We start from the raw sequence: 20,813 nt of genomic DNA on the forward strand, positions 1-20,813 counted from the left end.
TCTTACAAGGTGGAGTCAAAACATTCTCTCTCTCTGTCTTTTTCTTTTTTTTTTAATATCTATTGCTTCTGAAGGTACACCTTTTAATGAAATCCAATGACTGCTGATGTTGATATGTTGACCTTGGATGTTCTGATGCACATATTAAATGAAGACCATATGTGGCAGTTTTCTTTGGAAATGATGTGTATTTTTGTACTTGTGAAATCAAGGGAACTGTTATTGAAACTCAGATCCTAAGTTTTGTATTTGCTCACAGCTGGGGTTTACCTAAGCCCTGGTAAGTACACAGCACATGCTTAGTTATGAGTTTCCTGGTAAAAACTCAGAGGTCTTGAAAAGTTCCTGAATCTTCCCAACATCTTTATTATCCATACTTGTGAAATCCCAAGACAGTGGCTTTCATAGTATGGTATGTGAGAATGAACATATGTGGTACATATTACAGGTACTACATATGGGAAATACTTTGTTATCATCTGTATTCTTCATCCTGATAAATCAATTTATTATAAGATATATGCAGCTGTTATGGAAATATGGAGAAATGTAGAAATGAGAGCTTCAGCATCAGTCCTTCCAATGAATATTCAGGACTAATTTCCTTTAAGATGGACTGGTTGGAACTCCTTGAAGTCCAAGGGACTCTCAAGAGTCGTCTTCTCCAACATCACAGTTCAAAAGCATCAATTCTTCAGTGCTCATCTTTCTTTATAGCCCAACTCTCACATCCATATATGACTACTGGAAAAGCCATAGCTTTGACTAGATGGGCCTTTGTAGTAAAAGTAATGTCTCTGCCTTTTAATATGCTGTCTAGGTTGGTCATAACTTTCCTTCCAAGGAGCAAGCGTCTTTTAATTTCATGGCTGCAGTCACCATCTGCAGTGATTTTGGAGCCGCAAAATATAAAGTCTGTCACTCTTTCCACTGTTTCCCCATCTACTTAGCATGAAATGATGGGACCAGATGCCATGATCTTAGTTTTCTGAATGTTGAGCTTTAAGCCAACTTTTTCACTCTCCTCTTTCACTTTCATCAAGAGCCTCTTTAGTTCTTCTTCGCTTTCTGCCATAAGGGTAGTGTCATCTGCATATCTGAGGTTATTGATATTTCCCCCAGCAATCTTGATTCCAGCTTGTGCTTCTTCCAGCCCAGCATTTCTCATGATGTACTCTGCATAGAAGTTAAATAAGCAGGGTGACAATATACAGCCTTGACATACTCCTTTCCCTATTGGGTTCCAGTCTGTTGTTCCATGTCCAGTTCTAACTGTTGCTTCCTGACCTGCATACGGATTTCTCAAGAGGCAGGTCAGGTGGTCTGGTATTCCCATCTCTTTAAGAATTTTCCAGAGTTTGTTATGGTCCACACAGTCAAAGGCTTTGGCATAATCAATAAAGCAGAAAGATGTTTTTTTCTGGAACTCTCTTGCTCTTTCAATGATCCAATGGATATTGGCAATTTGATCTCTGGTTCCTCTGAGTTTCTAAATCCAGCTTGAACATCTGGAAGTTCATGGTTCACATATTGCTCAAGCCTGACTTGGAGAATTTTGAGCATTACTTTACTTGTAGGTGAGATGAGTGCAATTGTATGGTAGTTTGAACATTCTTTGGCATTGCCTTTCTTAAGGATTGAAATGAAAACTGACCTTTTCCAGTCCTGTGGCCACTGTAGAATTTTCCAAATTTGCTGGCATATTGAGTGAGGCACTTTCACAGCATCATCTTTTAGGATTTTAAATAGCTCAACTGGATTCCATCACCTCCACTAGCTTTGTTCGTAGTGATGCTTCCTAAGGCCCACTTGACTTCACATTTTCTTGAAGAGATCTCTAGATTTTCCCATTCTATTGTTTTCCTGTATTTCTTTGCACTGATCACTGAGGAAGGCTTTCTTATCTCTCCTTGATATTCTTTGGAAGTCTGCATTTCAAATGGCTGTATCTTTCCTTTCCTTCTTTGCCTTTGGCTTCTCTTCTATTCACAGCTATTTGTAAGGCCTCTTCAGACAACCATTTTGCCTTTTTGCATTTCTTTCCCTTAGGGATGTTCTTGATCCCTGCCTCCTCTACAACGTCATGAACCTCTGTCCATGGTTCTTCAGGCACTCTGTCTATCAGATCTAATCCTTTGAATCTATTTGTCACTTCCACTAAATAATCGTAAGGGATTTGATTTAGGTCATACCTGAATGCCCTAGTGGTTTTCCTTACTTCAATTTTAGTCTGAATTTGGCAATAAAGAGTTCATGGTCTGTGCCACAGTCAGCTCCTGGTCTTGTTTTTGCTGACTGCATAGAACTTCTCCATCTTTGCCTTCAAGAAATATAATCAATCTGATTTCAGTATTGACCATCTAATGATGTCCGTGTGTAGAGTCTTCTCTTGTGTTGTTGGAAAAGGGTTTTTGCTATGGCCAGTTTACCTCTCCTAATATATAATATTTATATGTGTATGTATTCATGATGAGTTTTTTCTTCTGCAAATTCACTATACTTTGACCAGTACTTTGATTTTGTTTATTATTTCTGATGGGAAAAATTCCCTTTTAGAATAATTCTAGTGAACTCATCAAGCAGAGCCATAACCTAGAGTTATTTCCTGATTGCTTCATAATGTCACTAAGAGTTTATGATAGTTATAGGTCATAAGAGTTAGGGCTGTGAGATCTCATATATCTCAAATTTTGTACTACGTGTGATCATTAGAGGTGAATGGACATGTTTAGCCATAGGCACATTAAAATTCAGTTAGTATAGATTGACTGAGAGATGAGAAGCCAAGGTTATATTTGGAGGCCCTTTCTTATTGTTTGTATTATGAAGGTCTACTTATAGGTAGTTATCCTTTGGGTTTCCTCTTTCTTCTAATTATTCAAATATAAAAATATCAAGAAATTTTCAAAATTTTGTGGCCATGGTGAATAATATATAGGTCTTATGAATAAACAAAACCCAGCCTCCTCCAAAAAAGGGGAGAGGGTTATAAAGTAAATAAAAATAAAATACAAAATAAAACAGATGTCATATTAAGAAGAAATTTAGCCACAGAGTTGTCTATAAGTGGTGTGGCATTTGGGGGATGAAGAAAACTACTTCCTTTTAACTACTTGCCCTACGAAATAAATTTGTCCCTTTTAGTGAGATGACTGCTTTATCAACTGTTACTTTGATGAATATATTTTAAAATTGAAACCAAAATGCAATTCTGAACTTTCCAAAGCAAGACATGCGTATCACAGCAGGGGAGAAGGGAGAAGCTGAAGGTCAAAGGGGAAATTCCTCATGCTAGAACTTGTTTTTGCAAGTTGTGCCAATATCCACAATTTCACCATTACTGACCTTCAATGAAGAGGACACAATGAATTAAAAAAAATTGAGAAGAGAGCTTGATAGCTATCCATAATCTCATGTACAAACTACTTGAAAATAGCAACAAAATTCTATCACACCATACAAATTTTTCTTTTCTAAAAAATAATTTTATTTTTATTAACTTCTTTAACAACAAAATAATCTGGATTGAGGAACAGCCAATTAACAATGTTGTGATAGTTTCAGGTGAACTCTGAAGGGACTCAGCCATACATATACAAATATCCATTCTCCCACCAAGGCCCCTCCCATCCAGGCTGGTACATAACATTTTTTCTCATTAAATTAACCATACTAGCATTTCTTAAAGTAATAATTACAAATTAGACTACATTTTTTATTAAAATTCAATGTAATTTGATTTAATTTTTTAATGTTAATGCACTTTGAAATTATCAGCAAAGCCACAAGTTCGAGTATTATTTTAAAAAGACAAGAAATAACCAATGTATGGCAAAAAAAAAAGCAAATATTGATGTATTTAACAAAGTAGCAGGAGAGATCAAATACAGTTATATTTCATTGAATTTAAATAGAATATTACATTTCATATACTACTTTACTTAATGTCATTTTCCCACAATAAAAATTATAAATGTTTTTAATAAGATGAAGACCTCCTGAGTTTGTCACAGATATATATATATATATATATATATATATATATATATATATATGCCTTGCTAATCCTTCAAATTCTCAGACATGAGAAGAAAGAGTACTGTTATACAATAGAAAGATCTGTCTACTAAGCATCAAGAAAATTTAGGCTTTAATACAAATACAGTCTCTAATTCACCACATGACCTTGAAAGATTATTTAAATTCTTCCAGCCTTTGTTTTCTTATCTATAGCTTGAAAGCTTTGGGCTAAACTAGTCTCCTCATCTGCAAACTTCTTTCAGAAATTGATGCTGTACTCATGAGAATCTTGAGCAATTTTCAATATTTTAAAGTATTCTAAGAAAGAAAAATATGATATCATTACTTCAAGCTAAAATTTTATAAATTTAATATAATTTCTGAAGACATGATATTAGGGTGTTTGATCAAAGAGAGAAAATAATATATGTGTCTACATGTATGTGTGTTTGTGTGTGTTTTGGTGTTTTTTTGGTAAGTACATATTTTGAAAACATAGGACCTGTGTGGAAGAGAACATTAAAAGCACTTTCTCTAAGGCACTAAAATATTACTTTTTTGTATTTAACTACTTTGAACCAATCCTGCCACAGTTCAAAGGTATTCTTTTACTTTGAAGTGTTGTAAATTGGGGATTTTGTGTTTTTATCTTGTGTGTGTACTCAGTCACTCAGTCTTGTCCAACTGTGATTCTTTGTGTTTTTATCTTACATTGACTATTTTCATTCATGTATTGTCTAACTATAATACATGAAATCAATACTGCAATTAGTTTAGATGTCTAGTACTGTTGTTCAGTTGCTCAGTCATGCTTGACTCTTTGTGACCCCGTGGACTGTAACACACCAGGCTTCCCTGTCCTTCACCACTTCCCGGAGCTTGCTCAAACTCCTGTTCATTGAGTCGGTAATGCCATCCAACCATCTTGTCCTCTGTCATCCCCTACTCCTTCAGTCATCAATCTTTCCCAGAATCAGGGTCTTTTCAAATAAGTCAGCTCTTCACATAGGTGGTCAAAGTATTGGAGCTTCAGCTTTAGCATCAGTCCTTCAAATAGATATTCAGGATTGATTTCCTTTAGGATCTCCTCGTAGTTGAAGGGACTCTCAAGAGTCTTCTCCAATACCACAGTTCAAAAGCATCAGTTCTTCAGTGCTCAGCCTTCTTTATGGTCCAACTCTCACATCCATACATGACTACTGGAAAAAACATAGCTTTGACTAGATAAACACTTGTCAGCAAGGTAATGTTTCTGCTTTTTAATACACTGTCTAGGTTTGCCATAGCTTTTCTTCCAAGGAGCAAGAGTGTTTTAATTTCATGGCTGCAGTCATCATCTGAAGTGATTTTGGAGTCCAAGAATATAATATCTGTCACTGCTTCCATTGTTTCCCCATATATTTGCCATGAAGTGATGGGACTGGATGCCATGATCTTCCTTTTTTGAATGTTGAGTTATAAGTCAGCTATTTCACTCTCCTCTTTCACCTTCATCAAAAGTCTCTTTAGTTTTTTTTTTTTTTTTTTTTTGCTTTCTGCCATAAAGGTAGTGTCATCTGCATATCTGAGGTTACTGATATTTCTCCTAGCAATCTTAATTCCAGCCTGTGCTTCATTCAGTCTGGCATTTTGCATGGTGTATTCTGCATAGAAGTTAGATGAGCAGGGTGACAACATACAGCCTTGACATATTCTTTTGCCAATTTTAAACCATTCTGGTGTTCCTTGTCTGATTCTAACTGATGGTTCTTGACCTGCATACTGGTTTCTCAGAGGGCAGGTAAGGTAGTCAGGCTTTCCCATCTCTTTAAGAATTTTCCACTTTTTTTTTTTTTTATCCCAAACAGCCTAAGGCTTTAGCATAGCCAATGAAGCAGAGATAGATGGTTTCCTAGAATTGTCTTGCTTTTTCTATGATTCAGTGGATGTTGTCAATTTGATCTCTGGTCCCTCTGCCTTTTCTAAATCCAGCTTAAACATCTGAAATTTCTTGATTCATGTATTGTTGAAACCTAGCTTCAACAGTCTTTGGCATTACTTTGCTGGCATGTAAAATAAGTGCAATTGTTGAGTATTTTGAATGTTCTTTGGCATTTCCCTTCTTTGGTATTGGAAAGAAAACTGACCTTTTCAAGTTCTGTGGCCACTGCTGAGTTTTCCAAATTTGCTGGGATACTGAGTGTAGCACTTTCAAAGCATCATCTTTTAGGACTTGAAAGAACTCAACTGAAATTTTATCACCTCCACTAGCTTTGTTCGTAGTGATGTTTCCTAAGGCCCACTTGACTTCACATTCCAGAATACCTGGCACTAGGTGAGTGATCACACCATCATGGTTATTTGGGCCATTAAGGTCTCTTTATATAGTTCTTCTGTGTATTCTTGCCACCTCTTCTTAATAGCTTCTGCTTCTGTTAGGTCCATACCATTTCTGTCCTTTATTGTGCCCATCTTTGCCTGAAATATTTCCTTTGTATCTCTAATTTTCTTGACGAGATCTCTAATCTTTCCCATTCTGTTGTTTTCCTCTAATTTCTTTGAATTGATCCATTAGGAATGCTTTCTTATTGCTATTCTTTGGAACTCTGCATTTAGATGGGTATATCTCTCCTTTCTCCTTTCCCTTTTGTTTCTCTTCTTTCCTCAGCTATTTGTAAGTCCTCTTAAGACAACCATTTTGTCTTTTTGCATTTCTTCTTGGGGATGGTTTTGATCACCACCTCCTGTACAATGTTAGAAACTTTCACCCATAGTTATTCTGGCAATCTGTCTATCAGATCTAATCCCTTGAATCTTTTTGTCACTTTCACCATATAATTGTTAAGGATTTGGTTTAGGTCATACCTGAATGGCCTAGTGGTTTTCCCTACTTTCTTCAGTTTAAGTCTGAATTTGGCAATAAGGCATTCATGATCTGAGCCACACTCAGCTCCTGGTCCTGTTTTTGCCAACTCTATACAGCTTCTTCATTTTCTGCTGCAAAGAATATAATCAATCTCATTTCAATATTGGCCATCTGGTGATGTCCATGTGTAGAGTCTTCTCTTGTGTTTTTGGAAGAGGGTGTTTGCTATGATCAGTGAGTTCTCTTGGCAAAATTCTGTTATCCTTTGCTCTGCTTCATTTTGTATTCCAAGGCCAAACTTGCCTGTTACTCCAGTATCTCTGGACTTCTAACAATTACATTCCAGTCCCCAGTGATGAAAAGGAGATATATATATATATATATATTTTTTTTTTTGGTACCAGTGGGAGAGTATAGGGGACCAAAATTTGTTACCCCATAAGATGTCTCTTTGGTATGCAGCCTGTTGCAATGAAGGCCCAAAAGATTAAGAAAGATCCATTGACTTTTCCCCTAACTGCCTAAAGGAGTTTGGATAAAGGACCTATTCCAGAAAAGGAGTTCTCAGCATGAATAGCTTGAGTATGATATGAACTAGGTTTGGTAGACAGGGAGGAGCCTAGCAAAGTCTAGTAAAGTTTTTCTCAGTGTCCCCTTATTTATTTATGGCTCAGCAAAAATTCATACATCAAACATTTTCTCTTTTTCTGCTTCCTGTGAATTGATTTCCTTAACTTTGAAGTGCCAAATCCCCAATCTTTTCCTCTCTCAGATGACATATAAACTTCAATTGCTTTGCTTATTCTTAGGCTCCATATTCTTATTCAACCCCCCACCAGATGTACATAATTAAACTTCATTGTCTCCTGTTAATTTACCTCATGTCATTCCTCCACAGATGGTATGGTTGGTAGGATTAACATCTCTGGATGAACCCTGCTGCAGCTGAGAGATCCTGAGACATCTTATAAGAGTCCACAAAAGGTAGGAATTCTTACCACATCAGTCTTCCAGATTTCTGCCTGCAGGATCTGTTGGAGGTATCATTGGTAACAGCCCTTTTTCTCTTTTCTAAATTTATATTATCAGGAGAAACATGTGAAGAGCTAGTTTCTTAGGCTTAGTTACTCTGGTAAATTTGGTAGTGTTTTATTGGTTTTATTGATCCACTGCCTTCTAGAGAGGGTCACAGTTTTTCTTTGTCTCTGTTGTGTCATTTGTCTTGTTCTATGTCCTGAGAGCTTGATGTTATGACCAGTGGGAATATTCTATCTGCTAACTACCATCTAGAAAATATACTTACCAGGGTGCATTTGGCCATCAGTTGACTAGACTGGGAATCGAAGCAGCTGTAACCAGTTTGTCAGAAGTCCAAACAAAACAACCTGAACTTTTGACTGGCATCTCTTTGTCTTCCCTATGCCAGCCATCAGGAAAATTTATCATAGGGTTCTCAGTCCATAAGCGGTCTTCATTGTCTCAAACTGTATTGTCTCTTTTAGTGGCAACATCCTTACCACTTGTGTGATGAAATTCTTTGCTTTCTTAGACCATGGGACATGGTGCAGCCAAAAAAAAAAAAAAAGTACTGAAATAATGTAAATAAATGTTGAAAGAGACAGATGAGGAATTGGCAAGGAAGAGCCATAGGACTTGTCCCAGAATGATGCAAATCTTTAGATGATTTTTAAGAAATGGGATGGGGCTTTCCTGATGGTTCAGTGGTAAAGAATCTGCCTAACAATGCAGGAGACACAGGTTCAACCCCTGGTATGGGAAGATCCCACATGCCACAAAGCAGCTGAGCCTGTGTGCTGCAACAGTGTGCTGTGAAGCCCTTGCTGCACAACGAGAGAAGCCACCACAAAGAGAAACCCACACCCAGTAATGAAGAGTACCACCCCCCTCTTCACAACTGGGAAAAAAACTCATTACTGCAATGAACTCTCTGCACAGCCTGAAGTAAATAAATTAGGGGAAAAAAAAAAAAAAAAAAGAAATGGGATGAGGATGTGGGATGGCCAGCTGGATCTCCCAGATTCTCTGCAGCAGTGAGAGGCAATGAGAAGCTCGTGGTTTGCTGGAGGGCTTAGCCACACTGTCTCACTCCCAGCCACCTGGGCTGATGACTAGGGCCACCTAACCTAGGAGCCACTTGCTCTGAGGATTCACACTTTGCTCTCAGACAGAGGATGCTACCCACTCTGGGCCCCTTAATTTTTTATTTTTTTAAATAAATGAGATAAATAAAATACCAAATGATGGAGTTAAAATTTTAATACAACACTATCTAAGGTTGGGTGGGCTAAGTGGACCCCTATTGGTCTTTTAACATTAAAGGGCCTCAAATCAGTCTGCTCTATTTATCTGATTTATGGTAATTTTAAAACAATCCAAAAGGCAAAAATTATGCACAATAAAATTCACTTTTTTTGGCAAGACAAGCAAAATTTAAACATAAAATTTTAAGACTTCCCTGGAAGTGGTTAAAACTAGGTGCTTCTATTTCATGGGGAACAGGTTCAATTACTGGTCAGGGAACTAAGATCCTGTGTGCTGTGAGGCACAGCCAAAAAATAAAAATAAATCAATAAACATAAAATTCTCTCTCTGCCCTTTGACCTCCCTGATCCCCCCTACTGTGCATTGTGTATTTATTTTATACATCAGTTGAATCTCCCTTTTTGGCAGAAATACTACTTAACCAAAAAGAACAATGTTCTCCTAGCATCAACAAAACAACTTCTTAAAAGATCACATTCCTTCTTGATCTTGTAGGAGGTCATGATGATGCTTCCATCAGCATTGTGTAAACTGTCAATAATATGTCATTTCATGTAAAGTCCACTGTCTTGAAACTTACATAACCGTGCCTTGATTTCTCATGAGCAGAATAGTTCTTAGAGCATTCTGAGATGCTCTTCCTGAGCTATAATCCTCAAATTTGGCTCAAATAAAATTTTCCATTTCTTTCTTCCATCAACAGACTAATTTTCATCAACAATTAGTGAGAAATCTGACCAGCTATTGCTTGGGCTAGCAAGACAATTTCAGGTTTAAAATTGACAAAAGTGCCTGAGTCCCTTGGTTTAACCCCTCTGGAAATCCAAGGCCTTTTGCACAAAAATGGTGGGGGGAGGGTTGGGAAAGGTGGGGAGCATGTGGAGAGAAGTAGTTTCCAGGACTCCTTTATGTGGGAGCATGAGGTTGATACTAAAATCCACTGGTGGGGCCCTGACTTGGGGATATTGAAAAAAGTGTAAAAGTCTAAGGATTGATGCGATATTCGAGCAGGTATTATACGAATAGGTTATGTCAGTGTTGCCCAAGTGTTTTATAGGAATAAGTCTTATGTCTCTCTGGGAATGCTTTCTCAACCCAGAATTGCGGGGTTGATGATGGGGTCCTAGGAAGTCTATCCCCTTCATGAATACAGTCCTGTCTTGGTAAAAGGGCTTGCATAACTCAATGAAGGATGAGTCATGCTGTGCAGGGCCACCCAAGATGGACAAATCACACTGGAGAGTTCTGACAAAATGTAGTCCATGGGAGAAGGAAATGGCAACCCACTCCAATATTCTTGACCTAGAAAATGAAAAGGCAAAAACATATGACACCAGAAGATGAGTCTGCCAGGTGACAAGGGCTCCAACGTACTACTGAGGAAAAGCAGAGGGCAATTACTAATAGCTCCAGAAAGAATAAAGTGGCTGGGTCAAAGCAGAAATGATGCTCAGCTGTGAAAGTGTCTGGTAGTGAAAGTAAAGTCTGATGCTATAAAGAACAATATTGAATAGGAACCTGAAATGTTAGGCCCATGAATCAAGATAAACTGGACATGGTCAAGCAGAAGATGGCAAGATTGAACATCTATATTATAGGAATCAATGAACTAAAATGAAATTTTAATTCAAATTAACAATAATAATAATATATTGAAATAAAAAAAAATTAACATTATATCTACTACTGTGGGAAAGAATTCCTTAGAAGAAATGAAATAGCCTTCATAGTCAACAAAAGAGTCTGAAATGCAGTACTTGGCTGTAATCTCTAAAACAATAGAATGATCTTGGTTTGCTTCCAAGGTAAACCATAGACATAAATTGAAGAAAGTAGTGAAAACCACTAGTCCATTCAGTTATGACCTAAATCAAATCCCTTTTAATTATACAATGAAGGTGATGAGTAGATTCACAGGATTAGATCTAGTAGACACAGTGCCTGAAGAACTATGGACTGAGGTTCATGATATTGTACAGAAGGCAGTGATCAAAACAATCCCCAGGAGAAAGAAATGCAAGAAGGCGAAGTGGTTGTCTGATGAGGTTTTACAAATAGCTGAGGAAAGAAAGACAAAAGACAAGGGGGAAGGAAAGATATATCCAACTGAATGCAGAGTTCCAGAGAATAACAAGGAGAGGTAAGAAAGCCTAACTAAATGAACGATGCAAAGAAATAGAGGAAAACAATAGACTGGCAAAGATGGAGATATCAAAGAAGAATTTCATGCAAGGATGGGCACAATAAAGGACAGAAATGGTAAGGACCTAACAGAAGCAGAACAGATTAAGAAGAGGTGGCAAAAATACACAAAACTACTAAACAAGAAAGGTCTTTATGACGCAGATAACCACTTTGGTGTGGTCACTCACCTAGAACTGGAAATCCTACAGTGTGAATTCTAGTGGGCCTTAGGAAGCATTACTAAGAAAAAAGTTAGTGGAGGTGATAGAATTCTATCTGAACTTTTTATAATCCCCAAAATGATACTCTTAAAGCACTGCACTCAATATGTCAGCAAATTTGGAAAACTCAACAATGGCCATAGGACTGGAAAAGATCAGTTTTCATTCATATCCTAAAGAAAAGGAATGCCAAAGAATGTTCACATTACCACACAATCACACTCATTTTACATGCTAGCAAGATTATGCTCAAAATCCTTCAGGCTAGGCTTCAGCAGTATGTGAACCAAGAACTTCCACATGTACAACCTGGGTTTAGAAAATGGAGAGGAACTACAGATCAAATTGCCAGCCTTTGAAGGATCATGGAGAAAGCAAGGGAATTCCAGAAATCCATCTACTTCTGCTTCATTGACTACACTAACTGTGTGGATCACAGCAAACTGTGGAAAATTCTTAAGATGTGAATTTTAAGATCACCTTACCTGCCTCCTGAGAAACCTGTATGCAGGTCATGAAGCAACAGTTAGAACCAGACATGGAACAATGTACTGGTTCAAAACTGGGAAAGGAGTACATCAAGGCTGTATATTGTCACCCTGCTTCTTTAACTTTTGTGCAGAGTACATGAGAAATGCTAGCAGGATGAAGCATAAGGTAGAATTAAGATTGACAGAAGAAATATAAACTCCAGATATGCAGATGATACTGCTCTAATGGCAGAAAGTGAAGAGGAACTGAAGAACCTCTTGATGAGGGTGAAAGAGGAGAGGAAAAAAGATGGCTTGAAACTCAACATTATAAAAACTAAAGACAGTGAAAGTGAAAATCACTCAGTCCTGTCCGACTCTTTGCAACCCCATGGACTATACAGTCCATGGAATTCTCCAGGCCAGAATACTGGAGTAGGTAGCCTTCCCCTTTTCCAGGGGATCTTCCCAACCCAGGGATCAAACACAGGTCTCCCATATTGCAGGTGGCTTCTTTACCAGATGAGCCACAAGGGAAGCCCAGAAATGAAAGTAAAATTCCCTTATGCTATGCTATGCTAAGTCACTTCAGTCATGTCCGACTCTGTGCGACCCCATAGACAGCAGCCTACCAGGCTCCCCCGTCCCTGGGATTCTCCAGGCAAGAACACTGGAGTGGGTTGCCATTTCCTTCTCCAATGCATGAAAGTGAAAAGTGAAAGTGAAGTCGCTCAGTAGTGTCCGACTCTTAGCGACCCCATGGACTGCAGCCCTCCAGGCTCCTCCATCCATGGGATTTTCCAAGCAAGAGTACTGGAGTGGGGTGCCATTGCCTTCTCCGAGGAAATTCCCTTAGTTCTGGCCAACTCTTTGTGACCCCATGGACTATACAGTCCATGGAGTTGTCCAGGCTATAATATTGGAATGAGTAGCTATCTCCCTTCTTGAGAAGATCTTTCCAACCCAGGAATAGAACTGGGGTCTCCTGTACTTGCAGGTGGATTCTTTACCAACTGATCTATCAGGGAAGCCCCAATAAAAACTAAGATCATGGCAATTGGTCCCATCACTTCATGGAAAATAGAAGAGGGAAAAGTGGAAGCAGTGACAGATTTGATTTTCACAGGCTTCAAAATCACTGTGGATGACGACTGCAGACATGAAATTAAGGGTCTTGCCCCTTGGAAGGAAAGCTATGACAAACCAAGACAGCGTATGAAAAAGCAGAGACATCACTCTGCAGACAAAGATCTGTCCATATAGTCAGAGCTATGGTATTTCCAGTAGTCACATACAGGTGTGAGAGTTGGGCCATGAAGGAAGCTGAGCCCCAAAGAATTGATTCATTTGAAATATGGTTCTGGGAGAAGATTCTCAAGAATCCCTTGGACTGCAAGGGGATTGAACATGTCAATCCTAAAAGAAATCAACCCTGAATTTTCATAGGAAAGATTGTTGCTGAAACTGAAGCTCCAATACTTTGGCCACTCAATGTGAATAGCTGACTCATTGTAAAAGACCTTGATACTGAGAAAAAATGAAGACAAAATAAGAAGAGGGTAGCAAAGGATGAGATAGTTTGATAGCGTCACTGATTCAAAGGACAAGAAGTTGATCAAACTCCAGGAGATAGGGGAGGACAGAAGAGCCTGGCATGCCGCAGTTCACCAGGTCAAAAAAAGTAGGGCACAACTTAGTGACTGAAAAACAACCACCAAAGGGAAAACTGTGGTTAGAGACATGAGTAAATGAAATTAAGCTGAAAGTTTATGTGAAAAGTGGAGTATTAGAATGGGCTTGTTTTAGTCTTGCATATCTCTACAAAATGAAAAATGTAGCTTTAGGAGCAATTCAAAAGCTCACCAGTCTTTACCATCTCAAACTTCCCCTACTAATCTCAAAATGCTTGTAGATATTGGGTTGTAAGAACTGTGTCTTTGTGGTGGAGATTTTCTACCTCCATCTTTTCTAGGACTTAAGAGACCTTTGAAAGGCAGATTTTAAGATCTTTCCCATCAGAGGAAAGAAAAAAAAAAAAAAAAAAAAAGATGGGGGGGTGGGTTATTTGAAAATTGGACAAATGAGAAATCTTTAAAATCTTACCTACAAATATAAGTAAAAATTCTTTGGCCATGTTAAGAGATAATCTTGACTTTTTCCAATTGCCAGAACTGAACTTGTATCTAACTATTAAATTATAAACTAGTGAGTTTTGTACTGTTTGACCCATCTCCTGACTTTTTTTTTTTTTAAGCAAAAGCTATTAGACCTATATAAAACCTATAAACATTTGTATGTTTATCTATGTATGTAAGGTGTGGATGCATGATTTTTTTTTTTTACCTCAGAGTGATATTACTATAATTAGTTTACAAAAGAACTTCATTTAATTGGCTTACATAAGCAAGTCCTCATGTAAAAATTCTCAGAGATGTAATAGAAACTAATCCAGGTTTTTTTCAAGTTAATGTGATATATAATAATCTGTAATTAACAAATTAAATTTGTCAGCTTAATTAAAATAGCTATGTTTTAAGAGTTATTGGTAGTGGATATAATGTAGGTATCCAGCTTTTATTTAAGAAAAGTCATACATTGACTCAAATATGACCATATAGCTTTAAGGAACTGAGGCTGGCTTTGTATAGCCAATACACCCCCTGGAAAAAATAGCCTTGCACTTTGCTTACACGGTTTTCAGCAGCCTTACCAGGTGAGTAAGGAAAGCCACTTCCTGGTAGGTACAGGAACCTCAAGATGCATTGGAGTCCTAGAGAAGAAATGAATGTACTCAACTAAGTATTATAGTTGAGTCTGTTGGCAGGTTCTTGGCTTGGTTTTCTGGCTTGAAGAGGCATTGGGAAGTTCAGTCTAAAGATTCTGGATGAAAAGTTCCATCACAGGAGACTCAAAAGAGACTTTATGATCAATTTCTATTTTTACTGTACTTGTGTAAACAATTGGGCCAAGTTTAATTAAACAAAACTCATTTTAGAAACAAACTAGTCTTAAGTTGATTATCTTTGGTAGAAATGAGTGATTTTAGACAGAAAATAGTTTCAGTAATACGTCTTCATGGATAGTAGATTCTAGTGCTGTTCATTGTCTTCTAAGGTTTTGTTTTCTACCGATAAACTTGACTGAATCCTGAATTCCCCTGGTTTCCTCCAATATTTGGCTACAACTCTTCAAGCTAGTGTTTTTAATCTTATCTTCCATCCTTTTTTCTTGGGATCATTAAGAACTAAAATTGCCCTTTGCCAAAGCTATGCAAGCTAAAATTTTACAACTTGATATAAAAATAGAAATCACCCAATAGATCATATACAGACAGTCTTCATGATTGTTGCTAAATGGGCCACTTAGAATGATTACCAGAGACATTCAAACTGCAGACCAGGAAAATCTCTCAGTTTGCCACCACTTACCCTCACTCCATCTGATGATGCTTTAAACCAGACATCTAAAATTTTTCTTGACTGACTGCCTTAAGAACTCAGCAACTGTGATTATAATTCACTCTAATCACTAAGCATTGCTTTTCTTTTGTTTACATAGAAATTCCTCTTATTAAATACCTGATTGTTTTTACCCTATAAGCAAAACTTTGAGAGCCTACCTACCTCACTACCTTTTGAAATAAGATTGACTGAACTAATCTATTGTCAGGACTAAGAGAGGGGCTCAATGAGATACACAATAATCTATCAACTCAACTTTTGTACCATGAAACTTCTTGGAGAAGTTTCAAAGGCAGAACTGTACTAGAGCAAAATTTGAGTGCCGAGTCCTCAGTGGCTCAGTCATGTCTGACTCTTTGCGACCCCATGGACTTTAACCTGCCAGGCACCTCTGTCCTTTCAATTTTTCAGGTAAGAATACTGGAACAGGTTACCATTTCCTCCTCCAGGGGTTCTTTCTTACCCAGGGATTGAACCAGTTGACTGCACAGGTGGATTCTTTACCTCTGAGTCCCTTGGGGAGCCCAGGAGTAAAATTTGCCACTGCTGAAATGTGTCTCTCAGGCATGTAGAGTATTTTAATTTGAAAACAATCAAGGCTTGAAAGACTCAGAAAGCACCTTTGATCTTCCCCAACTGCTTAAAGAAATTTAGACAGAGGACCTGTTCCTGGAATGGAGCTATCATAGCTATAGCATGATATGGTAGATAGGGTAGACAGGGAGGAACCTAGCAAAGTCTGTTAAAATTTCTCTCTCTGTCCCATTGTTTTGTTGACTAAAAGATACACAACTTGAGAGTTGCAAATTGAGTTTTATTTGGGGCAAAATGAGGACTGCAAGCTGGGAGACAGCACCTCAGATAGCTCCTAGAGACTGCTCCAAGAGGATGTGGCGGAAGGTCAATATATAAGATTTGGTGAAGGGGAATTTCAATGCAGTGTCGGACATGACTGAGAGACTTCACTTTCACTTTTCACTTTCGTGCATTGGAGAAGGAAATGGCAACCCACTCCAGTGTTCTTGCCTGGAGAATCCCAGGGATGGGGGAGTCTGGTGGCAGCCATTTATGGGGTCGCACAGAGTCGGACACGACTGAAGCGACTTAGCAGCAGTAGCATGCTCTTTACTTTACAAACGGTTTTCTGCTAGTCAACAGGAGCTGATGTCACCATGATGGGATTTAGTGCTTTTCTAGATATGAAGAGATACAAGGATTGGGATCATAAAATTACTTCCTGAAAATATCTAACTATCTAACCACCTGTCTCACCAGCTTCCTGGAGAGTGCCGCCTCACTCTCCCCCCTGAATTCCCCTCAGGAGGTGTTGAAAGTCAGTAGCTGTAGCAGCACAGTGTTCAGTCTCTGCAGAGGCAGGTGGCAAACACCCTTGTTGCTGTTCGGTCACTGGCAAATGCTCTTGGCAAGTGCCAATTTGTAGCTGACTATTTCCTTTATGGCCTATCAAATGTTTGTTTACCAATATTTGCTCTCAGGAGCAAAAATATCTTTCCTCTACCCTTCTGTTCTTCTTACTGGTCTGAGAATTAGATATATTAACAGGAGAAAAACAAAATTTTAGTGACATGTATGTCTTCTGCATGCACTTGTGTGTGCTAAGTTGCTTCAGTTGTGTTCAACTCTTTGCAACCTTATGGACTGTAGCCCACCAGGCTCTTCCGTCCATGAGCTTCTCTACGCAAGAATACTGGAGTTGGTTGCCATGCCCTCATTAGGGCATCTTTGTAATCCAGACATCGAATCTGCTTCTATTGCATCTCCTGCATTGGCAGACAAGTTCTTTACCACTAGTGCCACCTTATGTGACAGAAACTCTGGAAAACTTAGTCATTTTCCAAAATGGCTGAAGCCTTTGCCTTAAATACCGTCTTCAGCTAAAGAGGAAAGAGAATGTTGGGAGTAATACCTTGGAACTTCAAAGAGGAGTAAGGCTATTGACATGGAGATGGAAAGGCAAATGTTTGATAATAAATGTTTGATGGGCCCTGCAGAGACACAGTGGGACTTTGAGTTCCAAGGCCTCCTGTGTTTCCATACCACACATAGCCCATATTCTTTGCAGATATCTTTACTGATAGTAGAGATGCTCCACCTATATCAGGTTCTTTAGCTAAACTCTTTAGATATCTTGCAGAGGAGGGAGAGTGGTAAAAAAGAAGTTTTCCTAAGTTTTCTGTTTCTTGAAAATAAACAGCCTAAAATAATTCTCATGCCAAAGAGAACATATTTTGATGTGGCAAATGTTGCTTACTTACAATTTCCCTTATTAAACTAATTAGTTCAGCTGTTTTGTATATATCTTGTTTATATATGTATAACAATTTTAATTTACGTGATTACATAGGGGTAGATCATTGACAGTTCATTCTGTACTATGATAAAACTTTATACCCAACAAGTGACACATTTTATAATTAGAAATCATTTGCTAAATATAGTAGGTCATTGGTATTTCTCACCAAGTAATATTTTTTTTCTATTATTTCTATGGCCATGGGCAGTGAAATTTCCTTACCCTAAATGAAAAGCAGATATTTTCATTATGTTTTATCCTCTTAAGGTTTTGAAAAAGTGTCTATTAATGCAGTCTCTATTTTCCATTTTATTTTTGCTTAGTTACTTATATTTTCCTAACATTCCTTCTTAAATATTAAAAACAGGAAGTGGAAAAACATTTGTATTGACTGCAATATATCTTACAGCTTAGAAGGTACAAAAAATTTTTTATCAATACTCAGCAACTACTTATAGTTGCCTCATATTCAATATGGAACATTTTAAATTTGTAAATATTTTACAGTGCAAAACCAAACATTTATTTATTTAATATTTTGAACTGAATTCAGGTAAACTTTTAATATATTTTTACACAAGTGATTTAAGTATTGTTTTTTAAATTAATTGCTGTATATTATTATATCCAGCCTTAAATCCAGCATGATTATATATATGCCCTATATCCACTTCATGTATTGTAAGTAAAAGAACAAAATGTTTTCCTTTGACATTTATTTATAATTTGGTCTTTAATAAAAAGTAATCTGTGTAACTAAATAAGGCAATTTTTATTACTCAGGGAGACAAATGAGTATAGATCATAGGTTTACTGTCAGACAAATTTGGACGTTTCCTTTAATTTTGCTAATAAAAACCTAAGACATCTGAGAACATGTTATTTAATATTTCTAATTTCTAAATCCTCATCTATAGAATAAAAGGGGTACTACTTAATCCAAAGATTGTTTTGAAGATTAAATGATGTTATTTGCAAAACAGCTATTAGAGTTCTGTCATTCAGTAACCAGTAAATAGAAAGTATCAATTATAAATATTTATGTTAATTAGCTGACAGTGTTTCTACCAAAGCTGTATTAAAGATAATATGTCCCTTCACACTAACATTTAAAATCACTTTGTTATTGCTTTCCTACAATAGCACTTTGTCTTTCAGTTTACTTTAAAGCATACACTGTATTACAATTAACCATTGCAATATTTTATCTTGAAAGAAAGTACCCTTTCACTCATATGTACATTTATGGCTCTTTTGTTAGTGCCTGTGTTTCAGGAAAGACAGTGCAACCCAAAGGATGGTCATGTCCCAGGTCTTAGGCAAGTCCCTAGGATGGCTGTCTAGTGTGGGTTTTTGACTTTGCACAAGAAAGAGTTCAAGAGTGAGCCAAAGTAAAGTGAAAGAAGATTTATTCAGGGAGAAATACACTCCCTGGACAGAGTGTGGACCATCTCAGAAGTTGAGAGGTTCCATGATATGGAGTTGTCAGTTTTTATAGGGTGGGTAATTTCATAGGGTGATGAGTGGGAGGAGTACTCCAGCTATTTTGGGAAAAGGGTAAAGATTTCTAGGAATTGGACCACAGCCTAGATTTTTACCATATTTGGTCATCCTTGGAACTGATAGCTTACAGTGAACAGTGTCAGATTTATGATGACTGAAGAAGAGAATTTAGCTTCGGGACCAGAGACAAGGCTTCAGGCACTCAGAGCATTGTGTGGCAAAAGTTTTAATAAAGTGAAAAAAGGACTGAAAGCTTCTGACATAGACATCAGAAGGAGGCAGAGAGTGCCCCACTCACTGGTTTGGGTGGGATTTATATACTTTTTCAATTGGTTACTAAGAATAGGTTAAAAGAATGTCTCAAGGTTTTAAAGGTCTTACCAGACCCACTCCCACAGTTCAGTTCAGTTCAGTCGCTCAGCCGTGTCTGACTCTTTGCGACCCCATGAATCGCAGCACGCCAGGCCTCCCTGTCCATCACCAACTCCCGGAGTTCACTCAGACTCACATCCGAGTCAGTGATGCCATCTAGCCATCTCATTCTCTGTCATCCCCTTCTCCTCTTGTCCCCAATCCCACCCAGCATCAGAGTCTTTTCCAATGAGTCAACTCTTTGCATGAGGTGGCCAAAGTACTGGAGTTTCAGCTTTAGCATCAGTCCTTCCAAAGAAATCCCAGGGCTGATCTCCTTGCAGTTTAAGGGACTCTCAAGAGTCTTCTCCAACACCACAGTTCATAAGCATCAATTCTTCGGTGCTCAGCCTTCTTTACAGTCCAACTCTCACATCCATACATGACCACAGGAAAAACCATAGCCTTGACTAGCCAGCACCTTTGTTGGCAAAGTAATGTCTCTGCTTTTGAATATGCTATCTAGGTTGGACATAACTTTCCGTCCAAGGAGTAAGCGTCTTTTAATTTCATGGCTGCAGTCACCACCTGAAGTGATTTTGGAGCCCAAAAATTAAAGTCTGACACCGTTTCCACTGTTTCCCCATCTATTTCCCATTAAGTGATGGGACCGGATGCCATGATCTTCGTTTTCTGAATGTTGAGCTTTAAGCCAACTTTTTCATTGTCATCTTTCACTTTCATCAAGAGGCTTTTTAGTTCCTCTTCACTTTCTGCCATAAGGGTGGTGTCATCTGCATATCTGCGGTTATTGATATTTCTCCGGGCAATCTTGATTCCAGCTTGTGCTTCTTCCAGTCCAGCGTTTCTCATGATGTACTCTGCATATAAGTGAAATAAGTGGGGTTACAATACACAGCCCTGACATACTACTTTTTGTTTTCCTATTTGGAACCAGTCTGTTGTTCCATGTCTAGTTCTAACTCTTGTTCCTGACCTGCATTCAGGTTTCTCAAGAGGCAGGTCAGGTGGTCTGGTATTCCCATCTCTTTCAGAATTTCCCACAGTTTATTGTGATCCACACAGTTAAAGACTTTGGCATAGTCAATAAAGCAGAAATAGATGTTTTTCTGGAACTCTCTTGCTTTTTCCATGATGCAG

General features: G+C 38.0%; 1 long non-coding RNA gene across 3 annotated transcripts in view; it reads left to right on the forward strand.

The window, feature by feature from the left end:
* The first annotated feature begins 7,763 nt into the window (after nucleotides 1–7,763).
* Nucleotides 7,764–20,813, forward strand: part of LOC129644813 (uncharacterized) — a 40,864-nt gene continuing 27,814 nt past the window's right edge. The window contains exon 1 of one of the 3 annotated variants that reach the window (XR_008710992.1): nucleotides 7,764–7,849. This is a non-coding gene — a long non-coding RNA (uncharacterized LOC129644813). Of the gene's footprint in view, nucleotides 7,915–20,813 lie in introns of all 3 variants that reach the window. The other 2 variants (XR_008710991.1, XR_008710993.1) reach the window with 2 other exon arrangements.

Source organism: Bubalus kerabau, chromosome 2 (assembly GCF_029407905.1).
Source record: "Bubalus kerabau isolate K-KA32 ecotype Philippines breed swamp buffalo chromosome 2, PCC_UOA_SB_1v2, whole genome shotgun sequence".
In the NCBI taxonomy this organism is placed as follows: Eukaryota; Metazoa; Chordata; class Mammalia; order Artiodactyla; family Bovidae; genus Bubalus; species Bubalus kerabau.